We start from the raw sequence: 25276 nt of genomic DNA on the forward strand, positions 1-25276 counted from the left end.
AAGAGGCGTCCTCTCCTCTCTATCTGTGTTTAATATTTTGTAACTTTTGCCCACGTTGCAGAGAAGTCATCCACGTTCATGGCTTGGCTGAGCCTGAAGCCACGCGGCACAGAAGGCCGATCCGCTCACCAGGGAAAACAAATATTAAAAATTGATATGAGACATAAAATATGAATGTATATTAACCCGATGCCAGACATATAATGACAGAAAAATGGAATGGGTGGAAGAGAATGCAAATTTAATGTGGATAAAATACATTAAAGTTCTTGAATCATCTACAGAATTAATTGGCAGGAATTTTGGCGACAAATTAAGTCATTAATTTATTTTTTAAAACAGTGAAACTTTCTGGAGTTTCAGCCTGAGAATGAATTTAGTTCTTCATATTTTATGTTGGCACAAATGGTATATTTTTTTAGGGATTTTAGGTTTTTTACACAAATTAAATGTCCAGAATGAAGAACTTTATGCACCCAGAGAAGATTTAGCATTAAAATCATTCAATCCAGCTGCAGCAGGTTTATTTAGGATGAGGAGGATGAGTTCTTCTTCCTCCTCAATGGACCAATTGATGAGAGATCATTATCTGTATAGAATGAATGACAAAAACTCATCACAAATGGACCTGATCTTTAAAAAAAAAAATCATTGTAAATTGATTATAAATATTAAGTAGATGAAAAAATTTTCACCAAAAGAGTTCAAGATATTTGATTTAATGAGGTGAACCTATTCAAATTAGATGCTGATGCTGCATCCTGATTGGTCAGTGTGATTTTAGCATCACGTGAAATGATCTCAGAGGAACAGAGGAGTAATTTGAGTGATTCATGACGGCATGCTGTCGTTCCGTTCTCCCTCTTTCTTTTCACAAATCACTACTTCCTGTCTTCCTTTCTTTCCACAATGAGTGAGAAACAGGAAGAGATCCGGGCGTCTAAAGACGGTAAACAACATTTCTACATATGAGAGGAGAAGAAGAACAGTCAGGATGCATAGCTGAAAGAGTGGGAGGATGAAACAGAGAGCATCAGTCCTCCATCAGTCTTGGAGGTGTCAGAATGTGACCTTTGGTGGTTTAATGGGTGAATCATTCTCATGGCGGAGGGAGTGGCGTGAGTCCTCTGACCTCTGACCTGCTGTTGACTCACCGTATACAGTACGGCTCAGATGACCTCCTTTAACAATATCCTCATACATATTCAAGCCCAAACATGTAACCATGGAGACCAGTGAGAGCCTGCCCCCAGATGTTTCAGATGTTTTGAAGGACACGTCTCTAAAATAGGACTCTTATTTTGATAAATCTGAATTTTCTGGACGTTCAGGAAACAAAAACAATGAAAAAGAAAAAAAAAATCATATGATCTTTTTTTTTTTTTTGTTCCTTGAAAAGAAGTGAAGTCTGTTATATATATACAGAATATATATTCATTGTCTTGGAAACTGATGACGGTCTAGATCCGTTATCTATCATTAGAGGAAAAGGAAAGAAGTCGGGGATGAAAAGGAGTCAGAGGTCCGTCGCTTCATTTCATCTGATGAAGATAAAATCCACCATCTAAGTGATGAAGGACTGCAATCGTCAGCGGTCGGAGATGTGAATCACGTAAAGACTCAGTCTCGTGGACTGTAACCCCCGGAGGAATCCCGCCACGCCCCCCGTCGATGAAGCCGGTGTCATCGTTTTCCCACCAGAACGCTGATGTCAGCAACTTTTTGCTGGGATCATCCCAGACGTTACAGGAGAGTAAGAGGAGCGTTTGTTGGACCGTTGAACGTTCTTCACGGCGCCCCATTGGTGATCTGGTCACCCGCTGACAGGTCAGTTCACACACATCCCATAATAAGACGCGGATTGTGTTAAACCTGCAGAACCTGCAGCTGTGTGTCGACCAATCAGATGACGGAGAACATCAAAAAGGATGTGAACGACTGTCTGATCACTAAATTAAGTCTTTATTAAATTAAAGGGCAGTACGTGTTTTTCTGGGGGTGGGGTGGGGTGGTTTGACCACATGAACCCATTTAAACACTGAAAACCAGAGGCTTTTCCACCCTGAATCCCTTTTCCTGCTCATTTCACGCCCTGATGCGTTTTTTTTTTCTTCTATGAACACAGGAGAGTTTATTATTCAATCTTTTGTCCGCGCTCTGACCCCCACAATCCTCTTATGGCGGTTCTTCCTGGACGTTTACAGCGTGCGGCTGCAGGACTTGAGGCTTATTTCGGCTTATGCTGATGCCTCCGTTGTGAATCGCTCTGGGTAAGTTAGCTAAATGAGGCTAAACCTGGATGCTTTGGTTTGAGAAGCGGCTCGGGATCATACGCCGTAGATCCTCAGAGGGTCGGGGGTCAGCGCAAGGTCACGACGGAAAACACCAAGAAATAAGGAAAACGTGCCGAAGGAATGGAACAAAATTAATTAATTAAAAATAAATAAAATAAATTTATTTATAAATCATTTATAATTTATTTATTTTTTAATAAATAAAAGTAATACATTTATTAAAAAACGAATTTATTTATGTATTATTTATTTATAAATTATATAGTTTATTTATAAATACATAAAAATAATTAATTTAAAATAAATAAAAGGAATGGATAAAATTAATAATCAATTTGAAATAATTTTTTTTTAAAAATGGATCAAATTAGTACGTTTTTATCCTTTCCATTGATCGACTGCCTGATCGTCAAATCCCTGCGCAGCGATCCGATAGCAAACAGCTCCAAATTGATGCATGCATAAAAAAAATCGAGTTGTTTTAGAGAAAATTGTTTCCCAAATTGCTCCGTGTACACGTCAGTCACCCCCAGTCTGCCCCCCCCACCCCATCCCTCCGAGAGCTGATCTCATCAGGTAAAACACCTGAACTGTAAACTCCTCACAAAATTCATTACGGCGACAAAAGAAAAAGTTTTTCCTCTCAGGTGTCAAAAACTCTGACAGCACAGCTTCTTATCGACGTGAGAAGAAGAAGAAGAAGTATGTGAGCATCCTATCAGGTGTAACCACGTCACCGCTGAGCAGCAACCAATCACAGTGGCCTATATTAATGCCACGACCAGGTAAGACTGACAAGCTTCACCTGGTCACATGACACACACCAATCAGGTGTTTCCTGCTCATAATGCCTCCACACACTGGGAGCGACCTACCTGAGGATCAGGGAGCAGGGAGTCCTCGGATGGAGCTCTGTAGTGAATTCTCATTCCAGTCACATCAGCGGCCTCGGGGTTACAACAGGATGACAAGATAACAAGGACACCATCCTACCTGCAGAGGAGCAGAGGAAGAGGAGAAGAAGGAGGAGGAGGAGGAGGAAGGAGATCAGAAAAGAAGTATCAACGTGTTTCAGCATGAATTCATTAGTATTCCTGAAGTCTCTTCTGTCGTCTGTCGCTCCCGTCGACAGCTTCCCTCCCTCCCTTACCCCCCATTCATTGCTTCCCGCCCCCCATTGAACGGTCCACAGCAGGAGACACACAGAGGAGGAAGAGGAAATCAACAGCCGGTGGGATCTCTGGGAATTTTATGTAGATGTAAAATGTGTGAATAAAAATATGGGTGACTAATCTGCCTCTGGAGTGTTTGGCGACTAATATGGCTAATATGAAGAGGCGCTAGGGTTAAAGGTCATTTTGCATCCTTCGGACTTCCTCACAGACTTTAAAAATCATACGACAAAGATTCCGATCAGCCGTACAAAGAGAAGGGAAAGAACACCGTTTTCCTCTGTATGTCCAGCAAATCAAATAAAAGATGGATGGAGTGTGTGTGTGTGTGTGTGTGTGTGTGTGTGTGTGTGTGTGTGTGTGTGTGTGTGTGTGTGTGTGTGTGTGTGTGTGTGTGTGTGTGTGTGTGTGTGTGGAGGGGGTGGGGGTGGGGGTGGGGGCGTTAGATTTTAACTTATTTCCTTTGAAAATTAAGCGACACTGTGAAACAGGATGATTTAAGCTGACAGCGCTGGCGAGCCGACACGGAGACGTTCATTCAGCCATGTGAATGGAGTGAAGATGTTTTACTGAGGTGCTGCAGGAGGAAGGAGGTAGGAGGAAGAGGAAGGAGGAAGGATGGAGGAAGAGGAGGGAGGAGGTGGTCCGCTGGAGGGAAACCCGCTGATGGAAGCGCTTGTTTTTTGTTTTGTTTTCTGGTATGGAAGCTTTTGTGAGACAGATCACCAGATAGCATCAGAGCGCTAACTTCTGTTAGCATCAGTCCTTCTCAGCATCACGTCTTTGTCATCTGTTTGTGATGAATCATCCGCCACAGATGCGTAGGTGATGAAGCTCCGTTCCCTCCAACATCCAGCAGACAAACCAGAAAAAAAAAAAGTCCATCATAGCAGAAAGAAGAAGAAATGTTCTGCAGCCTGAAGAAGAGGAAAAAGTTTTAAGCGGAGACAGACTCCTCTCTCCGTCCTCCTACACATCGTGACCCGCAGCTGATTGTTCACGATGTCCTCCTGAGGCGTTCTAAGAATGCTGGGAAACCGTTAAGTGAGGCTGGCGAAGGACGGCGAGGCGACAGCAAACCAATAAACTAGTACGTTTCTGCACAGAAATACTCCTGGAATGCAATAAAAAAAAAAGACTGATGACATATGTTCACGCTGCGCCAACAAGGCGCCGGAAGGACGACGCTTTTCTTTACCTTTGATTTGGTGTGGGCGGAGTCACTTCACATTCTCCGCATCGGTTTAACGCGTTGTCTCCTTCTGTTGTGTGTTTTGACTTGAACAAAACCCATTTTCTAAATGTGTAAAACTTGTAACGTCTTCCAGGCCTGCAGGGATGCTCTCCTGTTTATTTTCTATAATTTATTATGTCTCACCATAAAAGATGCAAATAAGGTAATTAAACAAGGTGATAAAAAGCTGCCAAAACGGACGACGGCGGCGGAAACAACATTTGTGTGACAGAGATAAATGTCCGGCTGTAATGACTGCAGCTTCAAAACAAAAAGAGGAATATGAGGAAGAATGGATGATAAGGTACGACTGGGATAGATAATAAAATGAGTTTAAAACACAGCATAGTGAAAAAAAGCACAGCGGCAACAAAAACAAGCAGAGAACAGCATGAAGGAGGAGAAGAAGAGGAAGGAGGATGAGGAAGGAGCGAAATAAGCCGTTAATCCAAATGTACGTGGAAACTTCCCGCGTTGATAAAAATAACTTCTTAGCATAATTAAAAAACACACACACACACATTTAGATCGACTTGATTTACTCCAGTAGTGTGTTGAAGTAAAAAGGATGTCAGCAATCCTTTTTTAAAAATTTTTTTTTTTATACATGGTGTTACTGGCGATAGTAATTCTTGTCACGTGTGACCAATCAGATCGTGTTGGGAGCGGGGCGTTGAGTGAAATCATTAGCTCACTGTAGCGTCAACGTATCTTATTGTCTTTAAATGAGAAACTTCTCGTGCTGATGTATCTGACTGGCGTATTCTTGTTGTTGACTTCTTATTAGTGACGTCTATCAGACCCCAAAACATGTTTAGTCGTTTATCGATGGCTAACCTAACATGTAAACACACGTAAAAAGCAGAAAGAAATAAAAGTGTGTGAAACTCGTGAGAACCGACCGGAGGAGCGATCAGGTGTCTCCCTGCGCCTCCTCTTGCCTCCCCCCGGTGGCCAACGCTCCTTTGACTGACATTTGGATTAGCATTAGCATGGCTACACAACAGCGGATTAGAGCTAGTACGGCCCGCCGCGACACAAAAAGGGATTAGCCTTAGCATGGGCTAATGCTGCGGGCTAAGAGATTAGCAGTAGCACGGCTTTGAGCTACATGAGAAAAGATTAGCTAAAGACTGAGGAAGGGAGAAGCAGCAGGAGCCGATCTCTACGCCGTTTAGAGTCACATTTATCTGTGATTATTATCGGTTATATTTGCAACTTTCTTTCCAATGCCTTCCATTCCCTGACATAAATATCCACCTGCCAAAAAAAGTGGTTGTGTTCAGCTTCAGCTCGGCAGAACGCGAGTGTCACTTCTGAGCTGGAGCTGGCAGGAGGATGGAGGGAAGAACGCTTCCAGAATGTCCAGCTGTGACACCGCGAGCGCCCAACCCAAGCACGATGAAGACATGGGTTTGGATTGGACGTCTGGGGAGGGGGAGGGAAAACCATGCGTGGCGCGACGCCAGCTGGGAGCTGCGGCCTTGACCTAAAATCCCGTCACATTACGGGGGATGTCATCCGTGTCAAACCACACGGATGACATCGCTTCTCATGGAGTTAAAGGATTGGAATAATAATAATGTTTAATAAGACATAATCATAAAATGTCATGTTATTTTTCTTTTAGCGTCCTTAGCGTAGCGCTGCTGGCTCAAATTATTGAATAATAATAATACTAGTAAGGTGTGAGGGTGCGTCCTGCCGTTTTTTAATTTAGCAAACCACAGCCTTTAATAAAATGATGATTACTCAACCAGCAGAGGCAGATGTGATGCACCATGGGATATTTCCTCTACAGCGGAGCTCACTCCAGGTTTAGCTTAGCGGCTAATCGTGAAGCCTCACCTGCTTTGCCTCGTCTATCTGCACCATCTATCGTGTGATCTGATTACTTGAAGCACGGCATGGAATTTCAGGAAATGCTTTCACAGTTTTGGAGCTTTTTTTTTTTTTTTTTTTACCCATGTGATGGGAGATTAAAAAAAAAAGAACGCCAACGCCGGCACGTCTGTGTGGAACCAGCTAGCCTTAAGCGTTTTGGATCCATGCAGGAACTAGAGCGTTAACGTGACTCGCTCTGTTTTCATCAGCATCTCGATGATAGTTTTCATCTTGGCCCGTTGCAGAAGGACAGCCAATCAAATCACACAAAAACCCAACGCGTCTTGATGCGGTCTTGATGCAGACCCGTTATCGCCGCTGTCCCGTCCAACATGTTCTGGCCACACTCCTCTATTACAATGTCAGCGCTAACAGCTGTGAACAACAACACCGAGGTCGATTACCCTCACATCGCACCATGGAGATGTGATAATAGCAGTCTCTGAGAAGACGCACATCAGGCGTTGCTCTCAAGACTGCCTCACGCAACCATCAGAATGTTGGGGTGTCAATCCGACCACGGTTACACCTCAGTGTTACCCAGCAGCTGGAGACTCCGCTGGGACAGAAGACATTACCGCTCCATCACGGATCTTACATGCAGAAGGTTTCGTAGACTCTCCTCCCTGAGAATCTTAGAATCTGGAACAAAAAGAAATGTTTTCTCTAAAGGTATTCTCACTCATCCACGTTCTTGGGCCTCAGGGAAAACCCGGAGAACCGGCAGGAATCCAGATCCGCGTCCACGGGTCAGGACTCAAACACACAACCTTCTGGAATCAGGACAACTTGTTGTGATATGAGTTGAGTTGAGTGTGTTGACAAACAACCACAGCACGTTACCATGATAATAAATAAATAAATAAAAATAATAATAATAATAACAACAACAATAATAATAATCACTAAACAACCACTTCCTCTTCAGAGCTGAATAGGAAGTGGTTCCCAGCCTCCTCAAATTGTTTCCTGTTTCCTGATTTCCAGCCACAGTGCCACCTAAGGTGCCTCCTTCACCTCGCCTCCTATCTCCTCACCTTCTATCCCTTCGCCTCCTATCTCCTCACCTTCTATCCCCTAACCTCCTATCTCCTCTGACGTGTCCTGGCGGGGGTCATCCATCCTCCGTCTGTCTGTCCTGCGACGCTCGACGGTTTGATCCTGTCGGGGTTTGATTGCCAGCTTCTTGTTGTGTGTCAAAGCAAAGAGGAGGAAACTCAATCTCACTTTAAGCCACCAAATGGTTTCCACCGGCAACGCCCATCACCGTGGAGACGACGCGTAAAGTGTCACCGCATTCAATCTGAGGAGCTGCCATCTGTCAGTGTCTGTCACCAAGTGTGTGTGTGTGTGTGTGTGTGTGTGTGTGTGTGTGTGTGTGTGTGTGTGTGTGTGTGTGTTGCTGAAAGAAAAAAGACTGTGTGTACATGGAGGTGTGTGTAAGATAGAATGAGTTTGTGTTTGCTTGTCATTTATCTTTGTCAGTGTCAAACGGTTTACTTATAGTAGTGTGTGTGTGTGTGTGTGTGTGTGTGTGTGTGTGTGTGTGTGTGTGTGTGTGTGTGTGTGTGTGTGGGTGCGCGCGCATGTGTGAGATGAGGTAAATTCACAATGGAGTCACACAAACATTTCATTGTAATCGATAAGTTTGAGCTCCATTTCATGATCTTTATTATTTAGGGTTCTGATTTATTTTTTACTTTATGATTTAAATAATTGTTTCCTGAGAAAAACTTCAATGTGTAATCAATTGAGGGGGTGGGTGGGGTGGGGGGCTACGCCTTCATCAACATCCTTATCTTCATCATCACTGGGATCCGAGTTCGACTCTTGGTTCTACACGATTGGTCTCCATCAGCTTCCTCCCTCCACTCCATCCCCCTTTTCCAGTTCTCCCACCTCTATATTCCTCACTGGTCTTTCTGTTCCCCATCCCTTCTTATACTCAGACCTCCCTCCCATCATTTCTCCATCATCTCTCCATCCCTCCCCCATGAGTTTCACCAGATCAGTGTGGAGCTATCTTAAGCTCTGCTCTCTGGAAAGTCATTTGGTGGCGAGTCAACCCCACCCGTCTCCCAGCAGAGGCCGGTGTCGCCAGGCAGCCATCTATCTACCCCTCCTGGGTAAATCCATGTGCAAACACACACAAACACACACACACACACACACACACACACACACACACACACAAAACTAAACATAGCATCAAACACACAAACGTGTGAAGTGTCTCAAAGCTGCATTCACACACTCATAAAACACACACAGAAAAACACACTCTGATTTCTCTCAGCCGTCTCTTATCGGTCCAGACAGATAGAGGCAATACTGTGTGTGTGTGTGTGTGTGTGTGTGTGTGTGTGTGTGTGTGTGTGTGTGTGTGTGTGTGTGTGTGTGTGTGTGTGTGTGTGTGTGTGTGTGTGTGTCTGTGTCTGTGTGTGTGTGGCAGTCTCCAACTGTACCGCAAACAATGTTAGCACAGCTAACTCCAGGCTCGGGCAGATAGAGCTCAGCTGGAGAAGAAGGAAAGATACGGATGAGGAGACAGAAGGAGAAGAGACGGAGGAAGGACAGAAAAGGACGACAGATGGTGGAGGTGTGAGCTGGGTGGGTCACGTTAGTGCTGCCGCACGCTGCGTCTGTTAGTGTAGTTAAAGGGGAAACACAACAGCAGCTAAAACGACTCCACGTCTCGTTACGGCGAGTGTTTCGCCTCGCTGGGAGGCCACAGACGCCGCCTGAGGACTCCATCCCATTGGATGGAGGCAGGACACGACCGTGATGTTCAACCCAAGTCAACTGTAACAACACCAAAAATCAAAAACTTCCATAAAAGAAGTAAAGAACTCCAGCCCCGTCAACATGAAACTAAAGGCAGGAACAAAATCGGATCATTGAAAAGACAGAGAGGAAATTAAGTTTCTATTTTACGATATAAATTCCTGTCACACGGCCATCAGGGACAAAAACGCACCTTTTCATCCCGTGAACATGGCTGGTGCAGCTGTCAGTCAGAGATATGCTGTTTAATCCATACAGACTCTAATTGGATTTGTTCTGTTCCAGAAACAGGATGTAAGGCACTCCACAGGCGGCCCATTCACGTCTGTAAGTCATTTGGTTTGTGCATCACATCCACGGTGGCGGTGTCGTGAGGGTATCTAACGATAGATGTAAAAAAAACCCCGATTCTATTGTGTTTGTTTAGCAAATATGACTTTTTTCTTCCTGTAAAAATAGAAAGCAAACATTCCAACCAATTAATACATGCTAAAAGTTCAGAACGGAGCAGCAGAGATGGAGGACATGGCCTCGGTTCCACAAAAAACTGGATCAGACATTCTGGATTTCCCTCTGATGTCCTCCAGAGGTTTCTAAAGAACTTCTAATTCCATGTTACTGCATGCAATTGCATATTAATGCGGTTTACATTGTTCCCTGATGTAAAGATAGCGTACAGTAATTGTTCGACGGTTAGCGGTGCAGCTAATAGTAGCCTCCGCCAAACATGCACTGAATGCAGTTGAGCCAGCTAGCATCCATCTCCAACAACATCGGCTACTATAAATACCCGAGATTCTTCTCTCGCAGCTTTTACTGGTGCAGTAATCATTTCATTTCCTCCACTGATGGAGCCGTTCAATATTTACCCGGTTTCAGTCTGTTTACAGGAATCACTTCCACCTTCAACTGCAATGAAGGCATTTTAATGCTAATCTAGAAGCACAGGAAGACACAACGTGTGATGACTTTACTTCTAAATCTCCTTCCAGAACGGCAGCAGCAACAAGCTTGAATAGAACTCCAACGCTTCCGCGTTTTCAAGTGACGCCTGAGCAAACCAGGAATCAGATCTGATTCCCAGCAGGAAAGAAATGTGTGTTGATGCTGGCATGAAACGCACAAACATGATGAAATGATATAATGCCAAAGCTGGAACTACACAGCTAGGCTGACGTGAAGAAAGTTTGCACCATCCTCTTCATTTCATCTCTGCAGAGACCAAACAAGCTGCCAGCTGCTGTCAGGAGAACCTCGGTGATGAAGACGAGGAGTGAGGCCGACTCCTCACAGCCCGGATTCATCAGGAGGAGATGCTCGTTGTTGGGCTGTCGGCTCCGCTAGACGACTGATTCTTCTCTGGCATTCGCCTCGCTCCAATCAGAGCGCAGGATGACACCACCCAGATCCACCTGCACCTCCTCCTCCCATTTGTTCAGGGTGTTTAAATGACAGGAGGAACACAACGGCGAGCGTTAGCCTCCAGCTCTCCTCTCCATCGCCGGCGCTCGCGCTCCATTTACCTGTCATCTCAGCGCCTCTAATCCAGATGATACACAGCAGCTTGTTCTCGTTATTAGTGCTGTGTGTGTGTGTGTGTGTGTGTGTGTGTGTGTGTGTGTGTGTGCAGGTGTGTAGGTGGTCCTCATTATTGGAGATCAAATGTGAAAGTGTGTCGTCGCTGCAGTTGTGGGCTGGCGAGGCTTTCAGGTGATGGATGGATGGAGAGGGGGGGGGGTAAGCAGGGAGGTTAGCGCTATTAAGCTTAGCATCGCACCAAATGTTCAGTGCTTTCTCCAACTTATTCAGTTTATTTTTTTCTGCTGTTTTTTCCCTTTTGTTTCAAACATGTTTCCTTACAAAAACACTGCGAGGTAAAAAAAAAAAAAAGTGTATCGTTGTTCTCCCAGGATGCATTGGTTGGGATGATGCTCTGAGACTGAAAGGTTTGTGCTAAATATTCATACTTATGATAGCTTTCAATCAGAAATTAAGAGATTCAACTCCATTGGCTAATGGGTTTTCCTGTTGACTCCTCCCCTTCAAACAGATCCACTGCAAAAAGTTTCCTTAACGCAACAAAAATCATTCTTTGTGATTTTTTTCTTCAAGAGACAGAAGAAATAAACCAGGCTATTATTATTTAGACATTAATTACCATCAGAATTACTTCTTAATTCATCCTGATTCATCATTGTGCTGGTCTACAGTTCACCTGTAGGATGACCCAACAAAGAAAAAGTCCAAAATAAAGAGTTGTCCCAGCAGAAATAAAGCTTCCTAATCTGTTTCATCAGTGGCACACTCAGAAACACTCTGCTCCGTGCGCCGCCTCCTTTGGTTTGGATGCTATTTGGGAAGCGCTTTATTAACAAAGGGCTAAAACTCACATGAGATGTTTGATGTTGAAGAGCGAGATCATTATCTCCCACCAGAGCGGCGCCACGCTGCTTCACTGCCAGGTTCTGTCCACAAAGTAAACTCCATTTAAAGTCCGGAGGGACGGCTACTCTAATGAGATGCTGGATTCAGTCCGGCCCGACCCCCGACTTCAGAACAACCTGCACTGAGACCACCGTCCTAACGAAACGTGTTTCCATTAATGGTGAATGCCAATGTCGACGTTGTGCTGCATTGACCTGAAGGGCCCAGCGCTGAACAACAAACCATTCTGTCGAACGTCCGTGTTGTTGAGGCCGGTTCTGATTAAACCAGACGTGTTTGACACGGAGCGCTGCTGTAAAAATAAGAAAATGACCTTCAGACTCGGCCTGAACAGCAAGTCATTTCAGCAACAGGACGGATGTGGCAAGCCGTCGCCATGGGGACATCATAAACAAAGCTGACAAAGTCGCCATATCGGTCACAAGTCATGCCACTCCAGACCAGCAGGTGGCGGTACCACAAACCCAAAACATGATAAAGCAGCATCTCTCTATCCTCTCATCTCTCCCTCTCTCTCCATTTAGATTTTCTAGATGTATAGACGAAGAAATAATCAATACAGTGTCCTTCGCCACGTCGACGTTTGTTGCGTTACTCGTTCATTATCTGAGATCTGATCTGGATGAAACATGAGCTCATGTGAAAACCTCTGATCCGGTGCAGAGAGCGGAACCAGAGGGCCGTCAGATCCGAGCCGGGGAGGCAGCGAGGTTCAGATGTTCCTCTTGAACGTCGTCCCTCGTGGCGTCGATGTGCTACAGATCCTTCATAAAGAGGATCAGACAAGAGGCGAGCAGGATGAGAGGAAGAGCGTGAGACTCGTCTTCATTGCTTCACATCTTAGAATCAGCTCGGACAAGTGGATCTGAGCTTCTGCAACGCCGCCGCAGCGTTCTGCTGAACTGAAAATATTTGACAAAACTGTCAGAATAAAAAGAGAGAGAATGGAAAGAGACAGGTGTGACGATACAAAGATGGACCCTCGTAAATCTGAATTCTAAACAATCAAATCTACAATTTCACTCTATCTGGACTTGGGATGCTGATAAACTTTTTTACCATTGGGATGACAGCCAATCACAGGGAGGGCCAGAAAGTCATGAAAAAAAGTCCCACTCCCTGTTTACGCGAGGGTGGGGCCAAGCCACGCCCCATCCCACAACCACCACCAATGAGGCACAAAAGAAATAAAGTTGCGATGGTTTGAATTGAGCTGATGATGGCTGGGTGCTGGGGTTTGGGTCGGGAGGAGAATAATCCTCCCAGGGGTTGTCATGGTAACCGAGGATGGTACCACCATGAAGGACCGGGCTGATATTCCCAATCAATCGGTTCTGTGTGTACTGTGTGAGACTCCGCCTCCTGCCTATAAACACACACATCATCACACGCCCCCCCCCCCCCCCCCAACCCACCCAAGACCAGAGGCCCAGGCCCCCCACCAGGGAGAACCGCAACACCTTCCCGTCTGATGTGGTCTCTCTGTGTTTGCCGAAATTCCCGCTTCCTGCCAGGCTGTTTATTAACACCTCCAAAAAAATACCCACAATGCATCTGGCTCCTTCATAAAACTCCTGCAAACTGTCTGCAGCTCTGCTCCTCCACTCCTCCCTCCTCCGGTTCCCATCTCACCATTATGACAGCAGCAACACAGCGGAGCGTGACACGGAGGAGAAGCCCCCCCGGAGCCATTAGGAGTGGGAGAGAACGGCGTGTTTACAGCCAGCCGGCCTCTTTCTGCTCTTCACTTTCATCCGCTGTCTTTTTTCCTCCCATCCATCCCCCCGTTCCCGCGAACGCTTCGTATTTTTCTCTCCACACTCTCTTGTCCGTTTCCATCTCGGCTCCTCCATCATTCATCTGGGTCTCTATTTACGCCGTAGTCGGCTCTTTCATTGCTCACGTACCTCTTCTTTTCCAAACATCCCTCTGTGTCCATTTCAGGACAAAAAAACATCTACATTTCAGACAGGCTATCTCTTTTTACCCGTTTTTTTACAGAAAAAAAAAAATCTAATAGCTTTTTATGAAACTTTCTGGGATGTTTGAAGATCCAGGATGTTTTTTTTTGTCCCCATTATTTCTTAGAGACGAATAAAAGGGTGATTTTTGGATTCATTAATAACTGCATGTCTTCTTTTACTACTAATTCCATGTTTAATTTCATTGTTATTCCAGTTTTAGTTATAGTTATGTACCAATCAGAAAATACCTCCAGCTGATAATTCTCGGAGCTCATGTTCTTTTTTGGTCTCAAATGAGAAACGATGTAGAGGAGAGCCTCCAGGAACATTTAAAGCGCTTAATTATCCTGTTTTATTTGCAGTATTTCATAAAACTGTCTCAAAAAGGAAGATTTCCTGTTGAAATTGCAGCGGTTTGGATTCTGGGCGCCGTCTTCAGCAGGAAGTGGACAACAAGGCAGCTTTACAAAATAAGAGTCGCTGCAGATTCATTGAAAGTGAAGAATAGGCTAATTACCTGAACTTTAATTTAATTCTTATCGTGACTCCAGCAAATACACGGAGCCTGGAATGAGGTTGAGGCTTCACGCTGATGACATCAGACTAGTGAGGATGAGGAGTGAATACACGGTAGACGAGGGTCTGATTACTGGTAAACAGGGGCTGATGGGAGACGAGGCGACATTGTCTGCCCAGACGCCAGCGGTTCATCCTCTGCCGTCGCTCGTTGGGATCATAACAATAAAACCATTCCAGGGGCGTTTGTCAAAAAGACACTAAGATAAATGGAGTCTCATCACCCCCCTCCCCTGTGGCTGTGTATTTAAGGTGGACTATTTCAGGGGAGGGGGGTATTAGGATAAAGAGGCAGCGTCTGAATGCGAGTCAATCTTGGCATTAAGGTAATTCATCACAGAGCTGATGCCTCGCCTCGGTCTGAGCCGAGTGTGTGTGTGTGTGTGTGTGTGTGTGTGTGTGTGTGTGTGTGTGTGTCTGTCGCTGGAGGCTCGACGGTTCATATTGCTTCATAACAGACTGTTTTCCATGGCACATTACCCACCACCACCACCACCATCACCCCCCCCACCTGTCTTGTCTCCAGCCTAAATAAAGAAGCTAAAACAAAAACGATGCCGTGAGCGCCGCCGCCGCCGCCGTAACCGTCTGCTGATCGATGAAGGTTGTGAATATTTTCCACTCATCTCTGTCCTGTTGTTCAGCCATCGATTCGCCGTCAACAGCAACAACAAACAGATGGATCGGAGGCGCCAGAGAGCAGAAAGGGTTTCACCTCCGCCGTCCCACCCGTGGATCTCCCTCTCTCTCTCTCTCCCTTCACGTGGTCGTGACAGCCGGGGGGGGGGGCGCGGGAGGAGCTCCGGGGTCAGACAGGGGAGGAAAATGAACAGGAAGAGGAAGTGATGTTGTCTAACGAGGTTCTGTGTTCACCTCCAACACCTGAGATTCGGCTTCCTGAACGACATTTATATATATATATATATATATATATATATATATATATATATATATATATATATATATATATATATATATATATATATATATATATATATGTATATATATATAAAACCCATCTGCAGAATACAAGCATCTGATTGGTCAGTGCTGTGTTATCTCTAATTGTTTCTTTATATTTCAGTTTTCTCTCCTGATTTGGACATTCAGAATCCGTTGAATGCAAACAGAATGAGGGCGTTTATCAATCCGCTCCAATCAGACAGCAAGTTTACCAAATAAGAGCCGCTCAGTTTTATTGTCAAATTTAACGTGAAATCTTCACAGGAACGCCCCGCAGGACAAAAGCTGTAAACTGCAATGCATTCTGGGAAAACAAAAGAAGTTGCTTTATTTATTTCTCTGTGCTTTGACGACGTTAAACTATCTGCTATCAGGCTGATGAAGGTTGTCCTGCTCATCCTCTCTGCTCCTCTTCCCAGAGACAAAGGGCTTATTTTTAGCTGGGTACACACACACACACACACACACACACACACACGCGCACACACACACACACACACACACACACACGTTTTAAACACAGACATACCCTGGAAGCAGAGGCAAACCTATACAAACAGAGAGAAGTGCATCCTTCAAACTGGCGTTTGCCTCCTTCATCGACACAAAGGAGCGTTGGTCTCTGATTTAAACCGTCCGAGGAGAAACGAGTTCAGAGATACGAGGAGAGTCTGGATTCATTCGTTCATCAAACCTTCAAAAGGCTGGAAAACAAAATTTTACACCCCAATCTGTGCAGCGACACACAGATGTGCAGAACTATGTAGATAAAAAGCTGGTGGCTAACAGGTTAGCCGTTGATCAGCTTTTTCATTTAGGGATAAATAAAACCTAACATCACATTTGAAAGTCAAAAAGCAGTCACTCATCATAACGATTGATCGCTGCAGGAGGTGATTATTTTGTGCTTCCAGGAAACACAAAGACAATCATCGGCTGAATGAACGGCGAGCTAACGGCGGCGCGGAGCGGCGAGGGTCCGCCGGTCTCAACCTTTTACGGCCGGGAGACTCCAGGAGCATCGACTCATTAAAAACCTGCTCTTCACGGCTGAACGCAAAGCAAACAAGAAGGTCAGGCCTCCACACAGCTCATTAACAATTATGTGACATTTGGAAAAACGCTCTCGCTTTAGCCGCCGGACTCATTACTCCAGTTTAACGGGGAAAATAGAGCCAGTTATCAGCTGCAGGGAGCAAACCGTCAGGGCGGGTTGGTTCAGGAGCGGCGGCGGTAAAAGAAACCCACGGGTCGCCGTTTCCGGTTTTGGACGGCGTGGCGACGAGAGCTTTAACTTCCTGTTTGATGATGTCACGCATCCTGTTGTCACCAACTGAATCCGTGCATTTTTCTGCTGGTGAAATGAATTCTGGTAGCCAAACAGGAAATGGGCGACTGGGCTGAGAGAATAGAGAAAGTATAACTTTATTGATCCCTTAAGGAGGTTCCATCAGGGAAATTAATTAGAATGATGATTAAATTAATAATAATGATTAAATAGTAATACATTAATAATAATAGTAAATAATATTTTCATAATAATTATAATAATAATTTAATAATATTTTAATAATAATTATAATAATAATTTAATAATATTTTAATAATAATTTTTAAATAATATTTTTTAATAATAATAAAACATTGAATTAATAATAAATTAATTAAATTAATAACAAATGATTAAATTAGTGGGGATGAGGATGAGGATGAGGATGAGGATGAGGATGAGGATGATGATGATGATGATGATGATGATGATAAATCAGAAGCCAAATAGTTTGGAAGTCGTCTGTCATGTGACCGCAGGGACACGTGACTCCTATCTGCTTCTCCGTATTCAACCAAGTCACCTGCTTTTATATGACGCCCCACCCCCCAGCCACCCACCCACCCAACCTGCCCCCCATCTGCTGCGCCTCCTCTTCCTCTCCTCCTCCTAATTGATTCATAGACTTTTAGAACTGAAGCGGGATTGATTTTGACATTTTATTGCCCCAGAGACAACCGAGGGGCTGTAACTGTTATCCAATGAGAAAAGAAGTATGAATAATGCATGTCAAAAGTTTGAGGAGCGTGATGTCGTCCGATTGGTTTATTGAGGAGACTATAAACATTTCACAATGTTCTCCATATAGATTCAATACGGCAGCTCTCTCTGAGGGAGACGTCATGTTGATGAATTAAACCAGGAGGTGAAGCTGATTGGTTAACAGCCTGGATGGATGAAAACGCCTCAGCAGCCGTTTGGTTGAAGCTCCTTTAATTAAATATGGAATAAAAGGGAATGAAATGAAGACGCTTTTGCTCCTCCACTGAAGATTTTCAGGAAATTACGCAGATTGAAAGAGTTTGTTGGGGAATTTCTGTTTCATTTCACTCCATAATGTCAGTCAGGACCTCAAGGACCCCACGGTAAAAAGGTTGAGCTTGGATTTTCAAAGAATAAACTCCAAAACTAGAAAATAGAAAAATCCGGTGCTTGGAATGAAAGACGCCACTCAGGTTGTTGTTGACAGTTAGCGTTAACGAAGGAGCTTAGCGTTAGCGTTAGCTTTAGCTTTGCGAGGAGGTTTTTGCACACAATCTGAAAAAAAGCAACACTTTTCTTTTCCTCTGTTCCTGATGGAGTTTTCACACCGGGAACAGACACGTTGACGTCACGTCAGGCGCCTCTAGCGACCGCGGCCGGGTGAAGGAAGAAGGACGGGTGTCGTGTTTCGATGTCTTCTGTAGCATCGTCGTCCCTGACAACAGGTCACACGCTCAACCTTGGTGTTGGTGCGTGCGTTCGACATGACACAGGATGCGTCCATATATAGTCAAAGGCGTGTGGCGTGCGCCTGTCAGGATGACGCATCGCCTTCACACTTTGCCAGCTTTCGCCGTGAGACCAGAACTTATCCAGCCAATTAATTTACGCCGAGATAGGAGTGAAGGGACCTGCTGCGCAAGCGGCTTCCTCGTCTTAAAATGTCAGCGGCCCCCCAATCAATGGCTGCTGTAGAGCCGGTGGTGGGCGAGGAGGCGGGGCCCAACGCCGGCGTGAGGTAATATGTCATCGTGTCAGCCGCTTGAAATGCCAGCCGTGCAGCGTCGCCGCCGGTAACAGGTGCAAAGAGAACCGGTGGACGTCCGTCACCCGTCCATCGGCCCTGCACCAAAAGTGCGACAAACGAAAGTGAACTTCATCGATGTGAAAACGCACAAACGCCTCCTGCTGCGGCTCAGCAGCTATTTTTAAACTTCCTGGAATGCCAGAAGGTTCAGGCTCCCCGTTGGCCTCGGCATTTAAGACCCCGTCGAGTTTCCCAGCATGCTCTGGGAGGGGGGCAACGGACTGATGTTTCCTGCCAACGTAAGCAGAAGAAAGAAAGTAGGAAGCAGCGGCCAGGACAGCGGAAACGCCTTGTCAGATGCTGACTCAGCTTCTCCTCTGTCCTCCTCCCAAGTCGCCGTCGCCGCCACCAAACGCCGAACGCGGCGTCCGAACGATTGTTTGTCTATTAGCGGCGCTAATCAGAGCGAGCCACCCGTGTCAATAAAACTCATTATACAAAGAGGGGCTCATCATCTGGGCGCTGCCCTGCTTATCGCCGCCGCCAGGTCCAATCCATCACTGCCCGCTTTATGAAACATCATCATCTTTTCGTTTCGGGTGGGGGTGGAGGGTGGGGGGGGGTTGTTGGTGTAACTGATTACATGTAAGTCTAAACTGATTAGTAGCTCCTGTCTGTACAACTAATGTGTGCATAATAAACATAGGATGAACCTAATCTCCTGGTTTACACCTTGTTATCATGAATTATTTACTGTTTGATGCTGTTAAGCATTTTTATGACCTCATCGGCCCGTTAAATGTCACTCAGACTTTACTTCTTAGTTTGTTTATTGGGATATAAAAACGACAACAATAGCATATAATTCTACACACGTGTCGACAAACTGGAACAAAAAAACGTAGATGAAATATTTTTATTTTCACATGGAAATTTAAATTAAAAAAACCAGACACACGTATCCAGACAGCCATTAATCAGATTATTACAACTGTGTGTGTGTGTGTGTGTGTGAGCTCGCGGCGCTTTATCAGTGTTGCCGTCACATGTCGCGGCGCCGATGCCAGATGTGTCAGTTAGCGTTTAAAGCCTATTAGCAGCGTCACATGTAACGGGCAGCAGCTGGACAAACATCCAAGCTGACGGTTGGCTGCTTCCAGCCAGAGACGCAGATGTGACACTATTGATCCGCCCCCCACCACCACCTCTCCAGAGGAGTTGGGGGTGGGAAGGGTCAAAGGTCAAGGAGCAGGAAAGCTCTCAGCCGGTCTCGATCCGTCAATGAGACGCGTCGATAGCAAAGGAAACAATCAAGATTTTATTGCTGAAACACGCTGGAATGTTGTTTTTTTTGATCAATGGACACTTAAAGGTCATAAGATGACATGTCTGCAGGCGGGGGCCCTGTCTCCTCAGCAACATTTAGGCTCCACCCCCTCCTTCATCTCATGGATATCTGTCCGCTATATATTTCAACTACAAATACAAAGCAAGCAGAAAAACGGAGGCTGAGAAATTCCACAGTGTCTTGTCTTTTTTTACCCCTGCGTGTTCCTGTCTGAGAAGATTTGGCTGTGAGTTTCTATTTTGTCGGAATTTGTGCTATTTTTTGACATTTTTTAATGCACAGATCACCTTTGAACAAAAACTATTTATTTTTAAAGACATTTGTTGTAAAGGCTCGAGTTGACAGCTTAAGGTCGATTAAAGTTACGTCACTGCAGCTGAATTTGTCTGGGAGCATTTAAACTTTTAATTTCTCTGTGAGCTTTAATTTATTAAATTTAAATAAAACTTCCTGTTGAAAAGGCATTTACTTCCTGTCAGCTTCTAGGCTGACGATTTTCATTGACCGTTTGAATGATTTACATTGGAGGCCATCCAACCGATCAGCTGTTTTGGTCAAACTGATCCAGCCCCAAAAACTTTATCGACACAACTTTGTTCTGACGTTCCTTCTGGACTTGTCTAAATGCTGGAACCGTTTCTGCTTCCAATGTTCGATCTTCCATTCCAAATATAAGCCGGATCACATGTCCACATGTATTAATCGGGGTTTGGATGATATTTTTTCAGCACAGAGGAAGAGGAGGAGGAAGAGGAAGCTTTAACGTTTTACCGGCGCGCCTCCTGCTCTCCTCCCTCATAATAAAACCTATTTGCTGCTCCTCTGCTCTGATGCACCACACCGTTTAATTCCTGAACATCTGAGTCACTGCTTAATGATTACTAATTCCTTCATACTGTAAGGAAGAGATGGTGTGTGTGTGTATGTGTGTGTGTGTGTGTGTGTGAGCAGATTCAATTAAAACTTTTATGCCTGCTAACAGATTTCACCCATCAACAGAGATTCCTTCTGCTGAAGACGGCGGCACAATCAGATCCTACAAATGTTAGATGGGACCGCGTTTTTAGCGTCTTATGGAACCATCGTTTGTGGAAGTGAAATCAGATGGGAAATTGGAGTGTGTGTGTGTGTGTGTGTGTGTGTGTGTGTGTGTGTGTGTGTGTGTGTGTGTGTGTGTGTGTGTGTGTGTGTGTGTTTGTGAGATCAACTTTGCTGTCATAAAAGATGTCCATCTTCATTTTAGAAGTAAAACTGTGAATAACGTTAGGGACAGTCAAAGTAAACGAAGCAGGAAACACCCTCATATGGTGGATATAGCCGTGAACACGTCATTGATTGACGCTACGACTGCTTCCATGAAGTGTCAGATAGTCAATGTCACATGACGTTTTAATTAATACAACCTGTGTTTGGCTAATTTATGCGAGCTAATTAAAATGCTCCTCTTAACTTTTGCCTGACATTTAACTCACGTCATTTTGTTCGTGTTCTTGACATTTGCTTCCATGAAACTGTTATAACTGCACCACGAAGGCTTTGACCCTAAGTCACATGATGCAGTTTGGACGTAAAATGTCATGAAATGTTGATGAAAGTCCTTTTAATGCCACAGTTACAACAGTAAAGCTATTCTCCGTGCGTCGTGTCTTCATCTGAACACACCACCACCAAAACATAGATAAAAACACGCGAGAGAATGGATACAATCACGACTTTGTGTGTACGAGTGTGTGTGTGTGTGTGTGTGTGTGTCAGAGACAATAACAGCCTATCAGAGCTAAATGTAAAGTGCGGATGTGTAAATGGGCCCAGAGATAGAAAAGATGAGACGCTATCAGCAGACAGAGAGAAATTACCAGCCAGCAGCCAGATTCCTGTCAGCGGATGGACAGACTAGAGAGACGAGTGGAGAGACGATGAGATACACAACTGGACACATGGACAGATGACTTTAAATGAGTGGAGAGGCAACCGGAAAAATGAATAGACAGAGAAGTGGAGAGACGAGTGTATAAGCAAAATGTCCTTCCATATGTCGCTCCCATCCATCCATCCATCCATCCATCCATCCATCTTCTCTGAGCAAATGACCAGAAAAAATAAATATCAATCATCAATATTAAAAAAGACCAACCAACCAATCAACCAACCAACCAACAAACCACCCAAACAACCAACCAACCAACCAACCACCCAAACAACCAACCAACCAACCAACCACCCAAACAACCAACCAATCAACCAACTAACCAACCACCCAAACAACCAATCAACCAAATAACCAACCAACCAACCACCCAAACAACCAATCAACCGAACAACCAACCAACCACCCAAACAACCAACCAACCAACCAACTAACCAACCACCCAAACAACCAATCAACCGAACAACTAACTTACCACCCAAATAACCAACCAATCAACCAACCAACCAACCAACCAACCACCCAAACAACCAACCACCTAATCAACCAACCAACCACCCAATCAACCAACCAACCAACCAATCAACCAACCAACCAACCAACCACCCCACACTGACATAACAAAACCTCGTAACAATTAATCTGGCTCTGAAGGTTTTAAACGTTGAGTAGAAGCAGTTATATAATATTAACATGGACTGACCTTGTCTCTAGATTAAACCTGACATTTAAAAACATTCAGGAGAGAAGAAGAAACAGCGACACGAACGAACCGACGAAAAACACAAGTATTAGTCAACTAAGAGAACAGGCATGAACATAAGGTCGTGTAAAGCGAGTTCCCGTCTTTAACAGCTCAGCTTTCATATCTGAATGAACAACAACTCATTTCATGCTGTGTTTGCGACGCTGCTTAAAGTCTGATAATATATTTAATGATACACCGTAAAAAAACACAGCTCAGTCTTATGTCACAGCTAATATCCAGGACAGGAACTATTATGGGATGCAGTGATGCCTCAGACTGGTTGATAATGAAGGTTTTATGAAGGTTTCACTTAATAAAAAGCGTGAGGGTGAAGATTCCACAGATTATTTTTAGAACATCTCAGCTCGCCTTCCTATCAGGGTGAAAATCATCTCCTCCGACACAATGATCTCCTCGGCACCGGCTTCCTTCACATCCGATAAGATGCCGCCGAATCGTTCCCACCGACCTGAAACCATTGTTTTCACAGGGAGGAAGGAGCGGATCATTACAATTAGCTCAGAGATAATATTTAGAAACAGTCTTATGTTTCCCAATCCCTCCTAATCCCAAACCTCCCTGAAGCGGCAGCGCCAAAGCCAGGGCCGCTCCCTTCATTCCCGTCCAGTAATAAACGGCTGAATGGCGCCCGCCATCCCAGAAGCCCCTGCGGTTGCCATGCTAGTTAATAAGACTCGTTAGGATCAAAGGCACAAAGAGGACTGTTGACTCTCCGGGGCAGAAGAGTGGAGCCCACAGGAACGCAATTAAGGCTGAAGCAGGGATCCTCACATACCTGATGCTACGCTAACAAGTGCAGCTGCAGCCAGGAACGCACAACCGCTTCGGGAGGCATCGTCAGTATCTTTGTGTGTATGTGTGTGTGTGTGTGCATGTGTGTGTGTGTCTGAGTGAGTAATTGAATGCAATGGGTGGGCACAGAGCGATGGAATGGATAATGGGTGCTCACTGAAGGCGAAAAGCTCACCTCTAATAAAGCAGACTGATGGTGACAATTACTATAATCACTAATAGATTTGTGTAACTGCCGTTTTAATGCGTTTTTTTTTTTTTTTTTATGATTTCCAGAAACACCCTTGAACCCGAGGCGACGCGTTACAATCTCATTACATATGGAGTTCGATTATCGGCGCCGCGTGACGGTCGCTTGGACGTCCAGCAGACGAGCGAACGCGGCTTCTGCTCGTTTGAATTCTACTTTGTGCGTGTGATTAAAAGCATAAATCAGTTTTAACGCTTCTACAACATGTGTCGCATCAATTAAAGCCATCAGATGGTCCAATAATAGAGTGGGGGCGAACACGTGATAGAACAATAATGACACTGAAAGCCAGATCAGATACAGTCTGGGGAGTCATATGCCACAAACCAGATCAAGCTTTTATTTTGTTAAAGGCATACTTTTTAAAAAAAAAATTTCGGGTTAAAAAAAACATTGAATAAATGAATAAATAGCATCCAAACACATTCCCAAGAAAATTATTGGAATATTTCCCATTTCTGACTCCAAAATATGTCATTTATGATACCTAAATTTTCGCAAATGCGTTGCGCTGACGTAGCTCGACCCCTGCAGATCGTACACTCTTCACTCTTCACTGTCACATTTTTGTTTTTTACCACTTTCACCACGATAAAAGCTCCTTTTTCCTAACATTTTGACAAGTTGACAGGATATAAAAATGGTAATTTCCTTCCCCCGGAGAAGATTACCGTATCACTGAACATCTGATTCTTCGGGCCTGACTCTCCCTTCACCTTCCCATGATGCTCAGCGGCATCACCAAACATTTTTACTACTTAATTTCTCCATCAAGTTTATTAAGGTGTGATTCAGTTCCGCCCTTTGTGTTTCCGTGACGCAGCGTGAAGAAATAATTACTGCTGGGGAGCGCTGGGGGGAAGCGGGCCGAAGCGGCGCTGGAGTGACAACAGCTAGAAGTGAGTCATACTAATTAAACCTGATCTGATCTTTTTCTTTAATCCCATTAAGGTGACGGCGACGTTACATTTAGTCTTTTAATGTGCGTCTCTGGTGATTCTCATCTGCTTGATTATTCCCTCGCAGACATGAAGCCTCGCCATTATCGTCAAAGTCTAACAGTTCACCTAACAGCGAGACGATAAGTCAATATTAGTGTCTCCGTGTGTGTGTGTGTGTGTGTGTGAGTGCGTGTTGGCGTTCCAGAGTTACTTAACTTTACTGTCTTCCTCCAGCCTCCACTCAGGGTTTCATCTTTTGGTGAACCAAAGGATAAATCATTCGGACGTTTCGATCATTTCTGGAGGAGTTCTACCTGTAAAGTTCACAGCTTTGTGTTTGCATCTAAAAAAAAAAGCTTACAGCATCTTCACATCGGCCAAAATCCTTGAATTATGTTTCCTGGCTCATATTTCATCTTCTCACCTGCAGCGGGTTGTTTGCAAAACTGTTATTGCTTTCAACACATCCTTACATTTTATGACATCTACATTTTTTTTTTCTTTTGTAAACATGAAGATGGAGACTTATAAATATCCTGAGAATCTCTGGGTGATCTCACCGTCAGACCGGAGGACAGAGGGGGAGATTAAGAGATATATAACGCTTACAATATGCAGAGAGAAGCGCTTTTCTGCGCCTCGCCGCTTCCGTAAAGCTCAGAAGGATAATTGGTGTCACAGTTCAGCCGGATTGCCCGTCACCGCATGATTCTGCAGGATGGAACAAAGCTGGACAGAGACGGAGAAGATGGAATAATCACGTAGATGACTTATCTGTTCGCCCCCCCAAGGACGAGATCGTTAAATCAGTTTATTTTTTAGCTGACGGAGTTGATAAAAGCGAGAACTGTGGTCAGGCTCCTGAATCCCCGGG

At 44.6% G+C, this 25276-nt stretch overlaps 1 protein-coding gene across 5 annotated transcripts in view; it reads right to left on the minus strand.

Annotated features, from left to right (window-relative positions):
• The window catches only part of si:cabz01090165.1 (uncharacterized protein LOC100333421 homolog), a 136238-nt gene that overhangs the window by 81357 nt on the left and 29605 nt on the right, over nucleotides 1-25276 (minus strand). For all 5 annotated transcript variants that reach the window (XM_068317745.1, XM_068317742.1, XM_068317744.1 and 2 more), the window contains exon 3: nucleotides 3170-3287. The gene's annotated coding sequence lies outside the window, so the exon portion shown is untranslated. The remainder of the gene's footprint in view (nucleotides 1-3169; nucleotides 3288-25276) is intronic.

The sequence above is a fragment of the Antennarius striatus genome, chromosome 6, assembly GCF_040054535.1.
Source record: "Antennarius striatus isolate MH-2024 chromosome 6, ASM4005453v1, whole genome shotgun sequence".
In the NCBI taxonomy this organism is placed as follows: domain Eukaryota; kingdom Metazoa; phylum Chordata; class Actinopteri; order Lophiiformes; family Antennariidae; genus Antennarius; species Antennarius striatus.